The following is a 15,923-nucleotide window of genomic DNA, read 5'->3' on the forward strand; positions in this document are numbered from 1 at the left end:
CATTTGGTCCTAAAACCAGGCTTCAAACTGAGTCTAGATAATTGGCATCTTCTGGGATTCGCCACAGTCGCCCTGATCTTCTCAAGCACCTAAAGGGGGAGGTAACTAGTAGACAGGCCAAGATGATGGGGCAGTGTTTGAACAATAGTTGATAAAAGGATGGTGATTTCTTATGTCCTCAGAGATAAATTCATGGGGGGTAAGGCTAATTAATGGCTACATGGACCTTTTCATCTGATCCAGCAAGCTCCCCTTACATTCTCATGAAGTCTCTTCGCCGCAACTCTTTGCTGCTCAGAGCCACATGCTCAAGACCTTTTAATATTCTGGAGTGTTTACTTTTGATCCCTTCCTAATCGGTGTTATTTCCATTGTTTTATTTATCCTTTAAAAAGGCAGTGTTTCCAACGAACGAGTCCCAATCTTTTCTTTATCGGTTGTTTGCAAAATGGTTAATTAGGCAGGTCTGCTACTTGTTTCGCATTTTACAAAACAAACAAACAAACAAACAAACAAACACACATCTAATTTGGTTAATGTTAGAGCCGTGCGATTTCCCTAGGCATCTTCTTGTTGACAAATGTTTATTGCACCAAGAAGATATTTTTGTTTTTGTTTTTTTGTAGCTGGAGAAGGAAAAAAAAAGTTTTCAGAAGAACAAATTCTCTCCTCCTCAAGTGGGTCATTAGCATATCTTTCAACTTTGAATGTGCCGCTTGGTTGACTCACACAAGGTATTGTACTCTGGTTATTACGGCTTGCTTGAATTGCTCTATAATGAAAACAAAGTAACGTGAAGGAGGATTAATCAATTATGTTTCGAGGATGCTAACGCTGGTGCAAGGAAGCATCCATTTGGTGTTCCTCCTCCAGCTCGGAGCATTAGAAACCATCCATGGATGGTTTTGAAAGAGGATTAGACAAAATCATGGAGGAGAAGGCTATCTGTGGCTACTAGCCACAACGGTTTTGTTCTCACTCCACAGTGGGAGGCAGCAGTGCCTCTGAATCCCATTTGCCAGAAACTACCGGAGGGGCAAGTGCTCTCATGATCATGTCCTGCTTGCAAGCTTCCCATTGGTGCCTCTGGTTGGCCACTGCAAGAACAGGATGCTGTCAGTTTGCATTTCTTAGTGCAGAAAGTATTGATCTGATGTGTAGAGATCTTTCCTATTCTAATTAATTCAAGAAGGTTTTGGAAGCTTCTCTGTGTGAAAGAAACGAGCAAAACGTTCGTGATGTTCAGGTTATTCCTTCAGAGAAGCTGAGTACAGCTGGCTTAAACTGGTTCTCTTATCTCGTCTGTCAAGGTCAAGCTGACTATAAAAAGAGGCCTGTGATGGCCTGGGAATTGGATTCAGAGGCTGAACCTGAGGAATCCCAGCCTGCACAGGAGTCCCTGCCTCCAGAACCAGCTGGGCTGGGGCTGGGGCTTGAACCTGAAGGGCCCTCACCTGTGCCGGATCCTCAGGAACAGACACCAGCTGAGTCTGCTCTGGCTCCTGAGGTGATGGAGGACCCATTGCCTGCAGGTGCTCCACTCTCAGCCCCGTCAGGGGAAGGTGAGGTTGCCTCTGGGTCCAGTAACCCTCCAGCCTCTCCTGAGCTGCAGAGGTTCAGGGCAGAGAGAACTAAATTCTTGCAGGAGGCGTGCTCGCCTCCAGGCCAGGAGAGGCGAGTCACCTGTGGACCAGGATGCCCTATGCCTTGGGGCAGATAAAAGCCAGCCAGCCCAGTCCCAGGTTGCGGGAGCAACATTGTTGGTAACCTGTTCCTGCCGGCACCCTGTCCTGCTCTTCTGCCAGAGTTCCTGACCACCCCTGACTCCTTGCCTTGGACCCCACTTCAGCCTTGATGGACAACCCCCATACCATGCCCTCGACCTTGGACTGGACTTGGACCATGCCGCACGGTAACCCCCTGGGAGCAGCACAAGGCCAGAAGGAGCCTGGGTTTCACTTTCTCTTCTGGCAGGGGTGGAGGAAGGGGGGTGCGGTGGGTGCCAGCTGCCCTGGGTGTCACCCCTGAAGGGGGTGACAAAATGCCAGGCGGCACTCACCGCGAGGTCTGTAGCGCACCCGAGCCAAGTGTCTCTCCTTTCAGTAGCAGAAAAGCTCTGCTGGATGAAATATACAGTCATACCTCGGGTTCCAGATGCTCCAGCTTGCGTTTTTTTTGGTTATGGACCCGCCGAAACCCGGAAGTACCGGAACGGGTTACTTCCGGGTTTCAGCAGTCACACATGCGCAGAAGAGCCGAACTGCAACCTGTGCAGACGCGGTGCTGCGGGTTGCAAACGCTGCGGGTTGTGAACATGCCTCCCGCACAGATCATGTTTGCAACCTGTGTGTCCACTGTAATTGCCTCTGGTCTATTTTTTGGGAATCCTGCAACATGTTTAAGTTTTTACTATACAGTGGTACCTCGGGTAAAGTACTTACTTCGTTCCGGAGGTCCGTTCTTAACCTGAAACTGTTCTTATCCTGAAGCACCACTTTAGCTAATGGGGCCTCTTGCTGCCGCTGCGCCACCAGAGCACAATTTCTGTTCTCATTCTGAAGCAAAGTTCTTAACGCGAGGTACTATTTCGGGGTTAGCGGAGTCTGTAACCTGAAGCGTCTGTAACCTGAAGTGTCTGTAACCTGAGGTACCACTGTACATTGGCATCTACTCTGGATCAATATTGAGTAGAATTCAATGGCAGGTGCTTGATCAAATGGCCCATTGGCGTGATCTGGGAGACTCTTCTTAGTATGTTCCACATGTATGCAAGACCTCTCTCAGAGCAATTGGAAGCCTGTGGGGAAGTCCCTAGGCAAAGTATGCTCTGATTGACCTCTTCTTCTGTTAGTCAGGATGAGGGAGGAATTGGATCCGGTTCATATTTAAACCTGAACTTACCTTGTTCACTCTTTCTGAAACAGTGAACAAACCCCAAAACAGCCATCTTTTGAAATTCACACTTCTCTGAATTTTGCAATCCAGTTCTCCAGCCAAGGAATGTGTCCAAAAGTGCATGTATTTGGGTCAAATATGCATAAAAACAGACCATTTCCTCAAAATAATGAACAAAAATGCATTGTGTCAGAGGAAACCACTTTGCAAAAATATGGATATAAAGAAAAATAGCACGCAAACACATGTATAGTAATATCTACAAAATGAATGTACTAGTGTAAAGAATGCATACATAGCATCCCAACATTCGTCATATTAGGCAAAATTGCATATAAAAATATATACATCGGGATAAAGCCACTACCTTTAAAAAGGTAGTGGCCCCATAACACTAGGTATTATTATAGAGGTTGTGACTCTGAACATCTGCAACAAATTAGTAATTGTAAAACACACACACATTGCAGATAGCTGATTCATATAATGCTTCTGCAAAGTTGACTTTGGGGTAAAATAGAACACACAAAAAACATCAATAAAATCCATTAATGGAGCCTGGCAGTGGGTAGTCATTTAAATAAAATTAGCCAAACAGCCTTCAAAGAGCAATAAGTAATCAACATTTCCTTGCACTAGAGGCTCATTTTGTGTAAAGTAAAAAAGACAAACACTATTAGATATTCCCCACAGTCTTGACAATACCTCTCTTCCCCCTTTTGAAAATACCATCTCATCAAGTGGTGAGGCGGATCTCCCTTTTGTTCAATGTGATTGCTTGCCAATGGGCAGCTGATGCTCAGTCAATGGCTCCTAATAGCTGGAAGATGTTTCTTTAATGAGCTGGTGGTGAAGACACCCCCAGACTCAGCTTGAGATGAAAGCTGAGGGGAAACAAATGGTTGGCCTAAACCAGGGGTCCTCAGACTTTTTAAACAAGGGGCCAGTTCACTGTCCCTCAGACACTGTTGGGGTTTGAAAAAAATATGAACGAATTCCTATGCATACTGCACATCTTTTATTTGTAGTGCACAAAATAACAAGAAAAACAACACAATATTTAAAATGAAGAACAGTTTTAATCAACATAAACTTATAAGTATTTCAATGGGAAGTATGGGCCTGCTTTTGGCTAATGAGCTGGTCAATATCCGGTTCCATATTTGTCACTGCTAGTCGTAGCAAGTGATGCAAGGCTTAAAACATTAAACGCTACCTCAAACACTAAGAATTCCACTTCGCAATCACCCCAAAAGTAAACACCACGACAATACCATATGAGCAACACTAATGTAGCTTCTTCCATTTATATTGATAACACTGATATTGATAACATTGTGCATTTCTCTTTGCAAGTTGCATTATAAACTTCTGCAGCTCAGAAGTACGACAGAAACAACGATTTCCAAACCTAGTCAGGGATAATAAACACAGATGAGCTCCTACATCTGCGCTCATGTCCCTTGCCTTTATTTTAAAAGAAAAGAAAGCTAGTGCTTTTATCTTAGCAGCACTGTCAAGACTTTTGCCAACACTGCAGTCATTTCCCATTTATTACGAAGGTCCTTCCTCCTCAATGGGAGGGCAGAGAGAGCTTTAGAATATAATAATAATAATAATAATAATAATAATAATAATAATAATAATAGTAATTATAATTATAATTATAATTATTTATTATTTGTACCCCGCCCATCTGGCTGGGTTTCCCCAGCCACTCTGGGCAGCTTCCAACAAAGACAAAAAATACAGTAAAATATCACAGATTAAAAACTTCCCTGAACAGTGCTGTCTTAAGATGTCTTCTAAATGTCAGGTAGTTATTTATCACTTTGACATCTGATGGGAGGGCGTTCCACAGGGCGGGCGCCACTACCGAGAAGGCCCTCTAACTGGTTCCCTGTAGCTTTGCTTCTCACAATGAGGGAACCGCCAGAAGGCCCTCGGAGCTGGACCTCAGCGTCCGGGCAGAACGATGGGGGTGGAGACGCTCCTTTAGGTATACTGAGCCGAGGCCGTTTAGGGCTTTAAAGGTCAACACCAGCACTTTGAATTGTGCTCGGAAACGTACTTGCTTTCCAGAAAGCGGCCTTAGCAATGCCAAAGAGCGGCGCGTGGGATGTACACTGAGGAAGAGTCGCACCTTGGCAGCAGAAATTCCCCCACCTCAGGGGAGAAAAACCCCCCACACATAAAAAAACAAAAACCTCACTCGCTGATTTCCTGGGCACGCACAAAAGTCAAGGGTGCGACCTTCGCCTGCCGCACAGAGCTCTGGTACTCTTGCTGATCCTGGGGTTTAAGGAACGCCCTGGCAAAGAGAGAGGCAGGGAGAGGAACCAACTGTAAAATACCAACGCCCCTTGATCTCCCAGTTGGACCCTCCCTGCTGTTGCCACCACTGAGACCAATGGAAGTGGGAAAGAGTGACTCCTGCTGGCGAGGAAGAGCGGCGCCAGCACCAGACCAAGCGAATGCTAAGCTGGAGGTGGAAGCAGTGGGGCTTCTGCCTTCTTCCTCGGCCAGCGTCCCCACCCTGGCAGCACCCTCAACCCCTAAATTGCCGGACCTGTGTCGTCCTTTACTCTGACGACACAAAGCCCGCCGCCATAGCCTCTGCAGTAGACCGGAAGTCTCGGCTGCTGCCTTCTTCCTCAGCCAGGGGCGCGAGGAGTGCTTCTTATAGGATACTCGCCAAGGCCAGCATTGTGAACTCTTTGCTTAAGACGGGAGGGTGGGAAAGGGAAGGGTGAAAGGCAGCGGGCAGGCCGGGTTCAGGACCCTGGCAGCTGGATCTGGCCAGTGGACCATAGTTTGAGGACCCCTGGCATAAGCAGTGAAGCTAGCAGGTGAGCCAGAAGGTTTTGCAGCTTCCTGGAAGGAGAAATCTAGGAGATCGGCTGTAGCTCAGCATCTGAACAACTCCTCAGTGCTTTTCTTGTGCACCTTCCCCAGAGTGACAATCTAGGAGACAATCCTCAATGGCTGACTCACCTCCTTTCACCCCTCTTGGCTCCAACCAACACAAATGGCCAGAAGAGTTATTCTCCGTGGCTGAAAAGATCCCATTTCATGCTGATTGGGCAGCTCTACGAAGCTGGAGACAGGGACCTTTCTGCAGAAATTGTAACAGATATTTGACCCAGAACCACTGGACTTCTGGATAGCAGGAACAACAGGTCATACAGTTGTGAGATGATGATAATGATAATGATGATAATGATAATTTATTATCTATACCCCACCCATCTGGCTGGGTTCCCCCAGCCACTCTGGGCAGCTCCCAACAGAATATTAAAAACACAATAAAACATCAAACATTAAAAACATCCCTAAACAGGGCTGCCTTCAGAAGTCTTCTAAAAGTCAGATAATTGCTTATTTCCTTGACATCTGATGGGAGGGCGTTCTACATGGCAGGTGCCACTACTGTGAAGGCCCTCTGCCTGGTTCCCTGTAACCTCACTTCTCGCAGTGGGGGAACAGCCAGAAGGCCCTTGGAGCTGGACCTCAGTGTCTGGGCTATACGATGGGGGTGGAGACGCTCCTTCAGGTATACTGGGCCAAGGCCGTATATGTCTTGAGTGATCTAAACAGTCCTTGACAAAGTTACTGTCATTTCCCAAAGCTATGGAACAGGGTCTGCTTGGTGGTGACCCCCTGGCAGTGGCATGCGTTCTGCAAAGAGACTTGACTTGTGGCTTCCTCTTGGCCATTTAGGTGCCAGGTGGAGAGTTTTGTTTTGTTTTTTAAACAATCTTTTGGACCTTTTTAAAAATCTTCCTTTTTCATGTTTGCGCTGTACATTGGTTAGTTATCCACTTTGATACTTTGCTGGATATATCTATGTGGCAAATTATTATTTGAGGATGTTGTGTTCTATAATATTATAATCCCTACCTGAAACCGTGTGGAGCCACTGCCAGTCAGTGTAAACATTTGTGAGCTACGTGGACCAATTATTTGGCTCAGTTTAAGCCAGCTTCCTATATTCCTTTCCTAGGACGCTGAAAGTTTATCTCCCCACCACCACCACCACGGCCAGCCCTAGCAGAATTGCCATTGGCTGATTAGACCAGGGAAAGTTTCTTTCATGATTGAAAATAGAAGCTGTGAATGCGGAGAGTGAGAACTGAGTAATTAATACTACTGAGAATAGAAGTTGTTCCTGTGAGGTGGGAGTGTCAATGGAACACCCAAGTGCTGTGTCTGTTTTGTTTCAAAATGGATTTTAATAACATCACAGGCGAGAGTTGATGGACGGCAAGAAATTGCCAAAGCGGAGAGGATTTTTTAATGTTTTATTTATAGCTGGTTAATAAGAGCGCAGAGTAGGTTGTATATGAAATGCCAGCTCTGAAATAAATTCAGAGAATGGCTGGGAACAAGCTCCCTTTTGCATGTGTTTGGATTAAATCATCTGTCCACTTGAAGCTATATATTTGAAAATAGCGGTGGTTTTTAAATTTAAGCTAACAATCTGAGGCCCAGGCTTCTGAACACTGATGATTAAATTTGCATTTTTTGCAGCCGACAAGTTCTTCTTGTTCTTATCCTGGCTTTAAATTAAAGAAATGCATCTGGAAATGGCACTTCATCCGGGATTGCCAACCATTTTAGGCCTGTGGGGCATGTTGGGATATTTGAGCGAGTGCCCCTCTATTCACAACTTTCTTTCTCCCCCAGATCAGCTCCACCCACCCACCCCAGGGCTGGGGAGAAAGAAAGGAAGAAAGAGCACATTTCAAGTCCCTTCAGATGGTAATATGTGTTACTTCACTTACTTCAACATGTGGGGAGCCAATTTGGTTGCATTTGTTGGTGCTGACCTTTAAAGCACTAAACCAGGCACAGGCAAACTCGGCCCTCCAGATGTTTTGGGACTACAACTCCCATGATCCCTAGCTAACAGGACCAGTGGTCAGGGATGATGGGAATTGTAGTCCCAAAACACATGGAGGTCCAAGTTTGCCTATGCCTACCCTAAACTGCCTTGGCCCAGTATACCTGAAGGAGTGTCTCCACCCCCATCAATCAGCCCAGACCCTGAGGTCCAGCGCTGAGGGCCTACTAGTGGTTCCCTCACAGCAAGAAGCAAAGCTACAGGGAACCAGGCAGAGGGCCTCCTTGGTAGTGGCGCCCACCTTGTGGAACGCCCTCCCATCAGATGTCAAGGAAATAAGCGATTCTCTGACTTTTAGAAGACATCTGAAGGCAGCCCTGTTTAGGGAAGTTTTTAATGTTTGATGTTTTATTGTGTTTTTAATATTCTGTTTAGAGCTGCCCAGAGTGGCTAGGGAAACCCAGCCAGATGGGTGGGGTATAAATAATGAATTATTATTATTATTAATTGGGGGGCTGTGTTGCTCATTTGGTTGAGTGGGGCCCTGGCTTTCCATTTGAAAGTCTGTTCCCATTGAAACACTCTCTTGTAAAGCTTCACACCCAATGAGAGAAGGGCATGAATGGGATGGTCTGTCAATTGCACCTTCTTTCGTCACCAGTGCACTTCCTCCCTCCAGCCTCCCCCTGCTTTTATTTACAGCTTTCCCAATTATATTGATGCGAGGAATTTGCTTCTCCTACAGGGTGTGACAGATTGGCATTAAGCTGTCTGTAATTCATGAGTAATACAGAGTGAAATTTATGTTAAGGATGAAGCACATAAGCCCTCTATCTTGAGAAACCTTTCAGCAATAAAAAAACGAATCCCTTTGCTGTGCTTTATTAATGTAATATAGCAAAGCGAGGCACCTTCAAACCCGTTCCAGTCATCCATTACCTAAAAATTAATGGGTGAACACTGGATTGTTCAGAGAATTAGAGCTGTGTTGAAAGAGAAGGGAGTTTGGTTTGCCCTCACACTGCAGTTGTCCTCTTTAGTCAGGTGCTCCTCTTAGACTTTCCAAGGCTACCCAAACATTTACAGGCCAGGAGTCTGAAAGATTTCAGTCTTTAAACAGAATTTATAGCTCAGGATTGGGGACTAAATGCTTGAAAGGGAAGGCAAAAATCTTCAGCTGGTGCAGAATTCAGCAGCCAGGTAGCTCACAGGGGCAAGACGATTTGAGCATATTACATCAATTGCAGCCCGACTGCACCAGCTACCAATTAGTTTCTGGGCCCAATTCAAAGTGCTTGTTTTGACCTATGAAACCTTAAATGCTTCAGGACCACAATATCTCATGTTATGTACTGAAGTTCTCACCCTGGGCCAGCAGGGGGATACTGTAGATAGTTTTCACTCAGGTCCACATATGCAAATAAGGAACTGAAAGTGACATTCAGTGATTGGATAGTTACAGGAAGTTGTTACTGTTGCTTTGTAGTTGAGCTCTATATAAGCAGGTTGGCTGAACCCTTCAGCCCAGTTCTGTTCTGGCCTGTGAATAAACAAGAGCTGTTTGAAGAGTCACTGTGTCGTCTAATATGTTCACCTACAACTTAACATCTCAGGGATCACTTCTCCCCATATGAACTGACCTGGCCCTGCAATCATCCTCTCAGGCCCTTCTTTGTGTGCCTTCTCCAAGAGAAATCTGGAGGGTGGCAACACGAGAACAGTAAAAAGAGCCTGTGTGGTGTAGTGTTAGAATGCAAGACTAGTACCTGGTTCAAATCCCCACTCGACCGTGAAGCTCACTGGGTGACTTTGGGCCAGTTACTGTGTCTCATGCTAAACTACCTCACAGGGTTGTTGTGGGGACGAATTGACCCCTTGGAGGAAAAAGTGAGATGTGTATGTATGTTTGTTTTCCCTTTTACAGTGGTACCTTGGTTCTCAAATGTAACCCGTTCCAGGAGTCCATTCGACTCCCAAAATGGTTAGAATACCAAGGTGTAGCTTCCAATTGGTTGCAGGAGCTTCCTGCACTCAATTGGAAGCTGTGGAAGCCGATTAGACATTCAGCTTCCAGAAAATGTTCACAAACTAGAACATACTCAGGTTTGCGGTGTTTGGGAGCCAATTTGTACGGGAGCCAAGCCGTTCAACTTCCAAGGTACCACTGTATTCTTTATGTATTTTTTACCTGCCCTTCACCCTAGGATCCCAGGGCAGGTGACAACATTAAAATATACTATGAAAAACAGTTTAAAAGTTACAATACCCTGTTTCCCCGAAAGTAAGACATCCCCTGAAAATAAGACCTACATCCAGACTTGCTTCTCGCTGTAATATAAGGCACCCCCCCAAAAAATAAGATCTCCCCGAACCTAAGACCTCCCCAGAATATGTGTAGTGTATTCTTCTTCATGGAAAAATAAGACATCCCCTGAAAATAAGACCTAGCGCATCTTTGGGAGCAAAAGTTAATATAAGACACTGTCTTATTTTCGGGGAAACAGGGTAACAATGATGTCTGCATGTTCACTGCAACAAATGCAAATGGGTGCCTGCAGGGGCGAAGGCTCTCCGGCACTCGGGGTGGGGGGGCACACGTGCGACGCCTGTACAGATGCCACACATGGCATCTTACCTATACGGGCCTCGGCCGCTCTACAGCTGGGGGTAGGCAGCGGGCCATCTTGTCACCCCTTCCAGGGTGGCACCCGGGGGACGCTGCCCCCACCCCCCTTCATACGCCCTTGGGTGCCTGAAGTGTAGGTGGGTCCCCACGAGGCAAGACATAGTGAAAACAGCAAGAACCATCATTGAACTAGCAGAACTGGACAAGGAGAAAAGCAACTGCTTATATACATTTCTGAAGGCCTGGGCCACTCCCACTCCCAACGCGATGGCTGTCTAAACTTCTAAGCTGCAAATCATGACATAGAGTTCAAGGGCCAATGGCAGAGGCCCAAATCCTGAAATGTTCTGTGATAGGATATCACGTATCGAATCAGAACACAGGGGCTCAGAATCCTTAGTCCAGACTCAAGTTCAGGCGAACACAGACCACTGAATACATAACTGTGCCCATGTCTCAACAGCAGCTGGACCCCTGTATGTCCCCCACACGACTGCGACAGGCATCACCGTGGCAGGATGGTCACATGCAATGCCGAGAGCAGGGTTATGGCATGGTCCTGCTCTTCCTTCTACACTTGCCTGATGTACATGTGGATAACATGTGAACAGGGCAAGGCTGATCGCCACACCACCTGCTTGCAAAAAAACCTAAACCTCAGATACAAAATCCCAATTCCATGTAATCTGCCAAGAAATGAGTTTTCACACCAGCGTCCTGCTTCCCCATGTCAGATCATGCAAATATTTATTGCAAGCATTCAATAATAAATGGAACATTCTCTGTATCTGTCATGTTTCGTTTAGGCTGGCAGCCTTTGATGGGGGTGGGCAGGAGTTAATTTTGTTGCATCTTCCCTGTACCAGAGGAGGGTGGATGGGGACCAGAATATTTCACTTACTAGAAAATGATGGGCCTTAGAAGTTTGTGTGTGGTTCCAGCTCTTGAAATGACGCTGCCCTTCTCTTCCAAACTTAAAACGTCTTCCTTTTGATACTAATGCTATGCATATTGCTCTCTTGAGCAGATGTTCGAATGTGATGGATTTGTAAGACGTGTATTGAATATGGCTCTTAGCCATGGGCAGCGTTTGGGATTCCAGGTTTTCACCATGCAAATTAAGATGAGAACATCTTGCATTGATCATGCAGTCATCTCGGGCTTATTTCTATCTGAATTTGCACACTTGGGTCAAGGCAGCACAATTCCATACAGTAGTGACTGAATGCTCTTCTGTACAGTATGAATAAAGAGAAGGTCCCCTCCTTTCCCTGCGAGTCTGCACTGTTACAAGCCAATCTGACCTCCTCAGGATTCTGATGTGGATGGAGACTGGGCCAGTGAAACGGCTTCACACCCATCTTTAGCATTCTGCTGCTTTGTGGCAAGGGGGCTTGTCTGTTTGCTGCAATTGCTCTTTAGTATGGCATTGTGTGGGACGCGGGTTGTGCTGTGGGTTAAACCACAGAGTCTAGGCCTTGCTGATCAGAAGGTCGGCGGTTCGAATCCCCGTGATGGGGTGAGCTCCTGTTGCTCGGTCCCTGCTCCTGCCAACCTAGCAGTTCGAAAGCATGTCAAAGTGCAAGTAGATAAATAGGTACCACTCCAGCGGGAAGGTAAACGGTGTTTCCGTGCACTGCTCTGGTTCTCCAGAAGGGGCTTAGTCATACTGGCCACATGACTAAGCGAGATGAGCGCTGCAACCCCAGAGTCATCCGCGACTGGACCTCATGGTCAGGGGTCCCTTTACCTTTACCTTTACAATATGAATAAAGAGAAGGTCCCCTTCTTTCCCTTCAAGTCTGCACTGCTACAGGCCAATCTGACGTCCTCAGGATTCTGATATGGATGGAGACTAGGCCAGTGAAACGGCTTCACACCCATCTTTAGCTTTCTGCTGCTTTGTGGCAAGGGGGCCTGTCTGTTTGCTGCAATTGCTTTTTAGTATGTCAGGATGCGTGCATGACCCGCAACTGTAAAAGTTCAGGAGGATAATTAGCCATTATAAATGGATATTTACCAGCCAGAGATAGCTGGCCCTATTTTCTTTTAAATTGTTCTGGCCCGTACCCAATGCAGCAAGCCTGCGAAGAGACGATGAACATTATAAATCACCGCAACAGCTTCTCAAGGTTTCGCTCAGATGGACACCCTGTGTATATGAAATTTGTAGGGGCTGATGCCTACATGGTGATGTCAAAGCCTGAGTAAATGTACATTACTGGGAGCCCCTTTCATCTGAGGACCGCGTTCCTTTCTGAACAAACTTCTAGGCAGAGGGCCTTCTTGGTAGTGGCACCTGCTCTGTGGAATGCCCTCCCATCAGATGTCAAGGAGATAAATAACTGTAAAACGTTTAGAAGACATTTGAAGGCAGCCATGTATAGGGAAGTTTTTAATGTTGGGTGTTTTAGTATGCTTTTATATCTGTCGGAAGCTGCCCAGAGTGGCTGGGGCAACCGAGCCAGATGGGCGGAGTATAAATAATAAAATTATTATTATTATTGGCCACATGCCAGTGGATGGTGGGGCCAGAAGCAAATGTGGGCGTAGCAATGAATGTGAATTTTGCTTTCGTGAAGTAGGATAATCTCAGCACGCACTCACAAGCCTCTCTTATCCTCCTTTCAGGCAAGTATCCATCCCAGCCCGGCAAAAGCAGTCAAGGAATTTGCAGGCCCTGCTCCAGGCAAGTGGGGGCTGCATGTTGGAGTTCCTGTATAGCAACTCTGTAGTGCAGCTGTGCCCTGGAGGGCTTGGTATCAGCATAGCCCAATGTTTACAACAGGCCTTACTTGCTAATGAAAATGGAGAGCCTCAGGTGCGCTAACTCTAGGGGGCAGAGGTGTCCCCAGCCCCCTTAATATTCTTTAGCAGGGGGCTCAGTCCTCACAATATTGGGGAGGGGGAGGAGGTCGAACCGCTGAGCTGAGCATGGCACAGCATCGAAAGCAGGCTCTCCTGAGTGTAAGAGAAGAGGACCCATGGCCATTAAAGCTGTACGGCCCTGGGCAAGGCCTCCTCCCGACGGCGCACCTTCTCCCAATGATGTGCGCACAACATGCTGCTGCTCCCCCCAATCTTTGACCCAAGGCGGTGCCTATGGAGAGCCAACTTAAAGCTCTTTGTTGTACCTTTGCACCCGTACCTGACATCACATATAAAGCAGGGCAGGTGTCCCATGGTTAGAGGATAACATGCTTAGAGGATAACCACTGCCTTAATCAAATAAAGTTGTGGCACAATGCATGCATCCTGCTTCTTTATCCTGTTGTAAACAAAATCTGCCCCTTTTCCCTTATGGGGTATCTAAGAGCCCATATAGAGTTCTTGCGTAGGTTCCCTATTGGTAGAAGAAACTAACAGAGGCCAACCAGAGAATATTGAGAAGCAAAGCAGATAGTAAGCCTGGTCTTTATTAAAGCTGTTGCAACAGGGTGCTCCCCTCACACGCAGGAGGACGGAGGAGGACCTAGAACAAAGGTGTGTCTGCCCTTATATAGACATTTTAAATTCCCTGCCCTGGAGCTCAAGACCACCCCTCCATACATCATACATACATCACAGAAGGAGTATAACCCAAGACCACCACCCCCACAAATATCATACCTACATCACAGAAAAGGTGGTCTACAACAGAAATTTGAGTGTTGTTGTTTTTCCTGCCTGGCAGGTTTTCTGATAATGCCTTATCTGATTGTCTTTCCTGGTAGTCTGCCCACTCCTTTGAAATGGAGATTATGATTACCCACTTCCTGAGACAATGGGAAAGTTCCCTCACCCCCTCCCTCCTTGCAGAGAAAACATTTGGTCAGTTTGGGAGTCAAAATGGTTTCAGGGAATCAAAATGGTTTCAGGAAGGTCTTCCTATGCTGCTCCAGACATTGGTGCATTTTTGAACATTTATTATATATATAAGACCTTAAATTTTTATTAGAATTCCAGGTATGGAAACAAAATGAACCCAGCGCAACTGCCTCACTTCCTTATTCTGGATGTGGATTTAATTAGTTCTGTAACAACAGATGTTCAGCCCATGCAACTTTCAGGGTGAAACCCGTGTGCTTCTGGGAGATCGGGAAGGCACGTTTCCTGTTTCCTTTTTTTCCAGTTAGAGACTTTGGAGACCAGAGGGTGGCAGCATGAGAACGGGCCTTTTCTGCGGTGGCTCCCCATTGGTAGAGTGCTCTCCCCAGGGAGGCTCGTCTGCCACCTTCATTACATATCTGTAAAGGGAATTGGGGTTGCTTGTGCGTAGAGGGTGCGGATGCTCTAGGCAACGTTCCCTGGCTAAACCTTTCCCTGGCTGAACAGCCCTTTCTCTGTGGCTGTGTCAGTCGCTGGCAGAATCCGTCAGTGGGCGTTTCCTGAACTTCTTCCAACAAAAAACTCCTTGACACCAAGTCTCCGCCTAGACTCCCTGCGCGGAAGTCTTCTGCACAGAGTGGGCGTGGCCAGCGGAGGTCCTGGACCCTCCCCACTGGTCTCTGTGGAAGAGTCCTGGAGCTCTCTCCCCGAGGTCCTTCCCTGCTCCCCTTTCTCCCAGGTGTCACTCTGATTTCCTTCCCCAAAGGAAGTGTTCTCTCTCCCTCTGCTAGTCCCTTCTCCCGCATCGTTGGGGAGCCTTACCTCCACTCTTGGCTCCGATGGAAGTTCCCTGACAATATCTTTACATTACTCTGATGGAACATTCCATGGCCTTTTAAATGTGTTTGTGGGAGAGGGGTTATTGGTTGTTTTATTATGTATTTTGTGTTCTTGTTTTATATTTTTATGTTGTGAACCAACCTGGGATCTTCAGATGGGTGGGGTGTACAAATTCAATAAATAATAATAATTCCTGACCAACCATGTGGCTCCCTTGGTGGTCTTTGGCCTGTTAGCATCTCTTAGGCTACCCACACTCACAGAGTTATTGTGAGGACAAAGGCAGGGATGGCTTGGGGAGAAACCATCAATGTGACTCTCGTGCTCTTTTGGAGAACAAGGAGGATTCTTTCGGTTGGGGGGGGGGAGGAAATAATTATTATAATCTGCAAAATGGAAAGATCTCTATTTCACATTAATGGTCCGAGCTAAGCATGTAGGCCCCATTGATTTTGATTGGATTTATGTCCAAGTAAAATATAATTAGTGCTACCGTCTTAGTTAAAAATGCAATTTAAGATTCTATTCATTTCTTAATTTAGTTGTTGGGATTTAGTTATACTCTCTGGGTTGTGCTAAAAATGTACATTTGATGGTACTGCATAAATAAATTATTCATCGCAATCCTAAAATAAATGTTTCTCTGTGCAATCCTGGCAGCTTCTGGAGCAGATATCTGACTGGCATTGCACATAAAGAATATCCTAAAAGCTCAGCGTTAATTTGATGCCGCATTAATAATACAGGCAGTGTGATGAGATCCACGTTTGGCGGCCCGCTCTGCAAACTGCCCTCTTGGTGGGCTCCTAACTAAGTGGGTGAGCTTATCTGGGAATGACAGCAGCTTTGATGATTGCCAGGTGGTTGGGTCCGGTCCAGGAGCCAACATTTAATTCTTCCCTTTGCCCTGGA

The 15,923-nt window shown here is 46.3% G+C and overlaps 1 long non-coding RNA gene across 1 annotated transcript; it reads left to right on the plus strand.

Annotated features, from left to right (window-relative positions):
* The first annotated feature begins 632 nt into the window (after positions 1-632).
* On the plus strand, positions 633-14,589 carry LOC309519322. Its single transcript, XR_014213796.1, has 3 exons — positions 633-734; positions 12,996-13,053; positions 14,302-14,589. It is a non-coding gene; the product is annotated as an uncharacterized lncRNA (long non-coding RNA).
* Positions 14,590-15,923: the final 1,334 nt, after the last annotated feature.

This window comes from Podarcis vaucheri (genome assembly GCF_965113315.1).
Source record: "Podarcis vaucheri genome assembly, chromosome: 14".
Lineage (NCBI taxonomy): Eukaryota > Metazoa > Chordata > Lepidosauria > Squamata > Lacertidae > Podarcis > Podarcis vaucheri.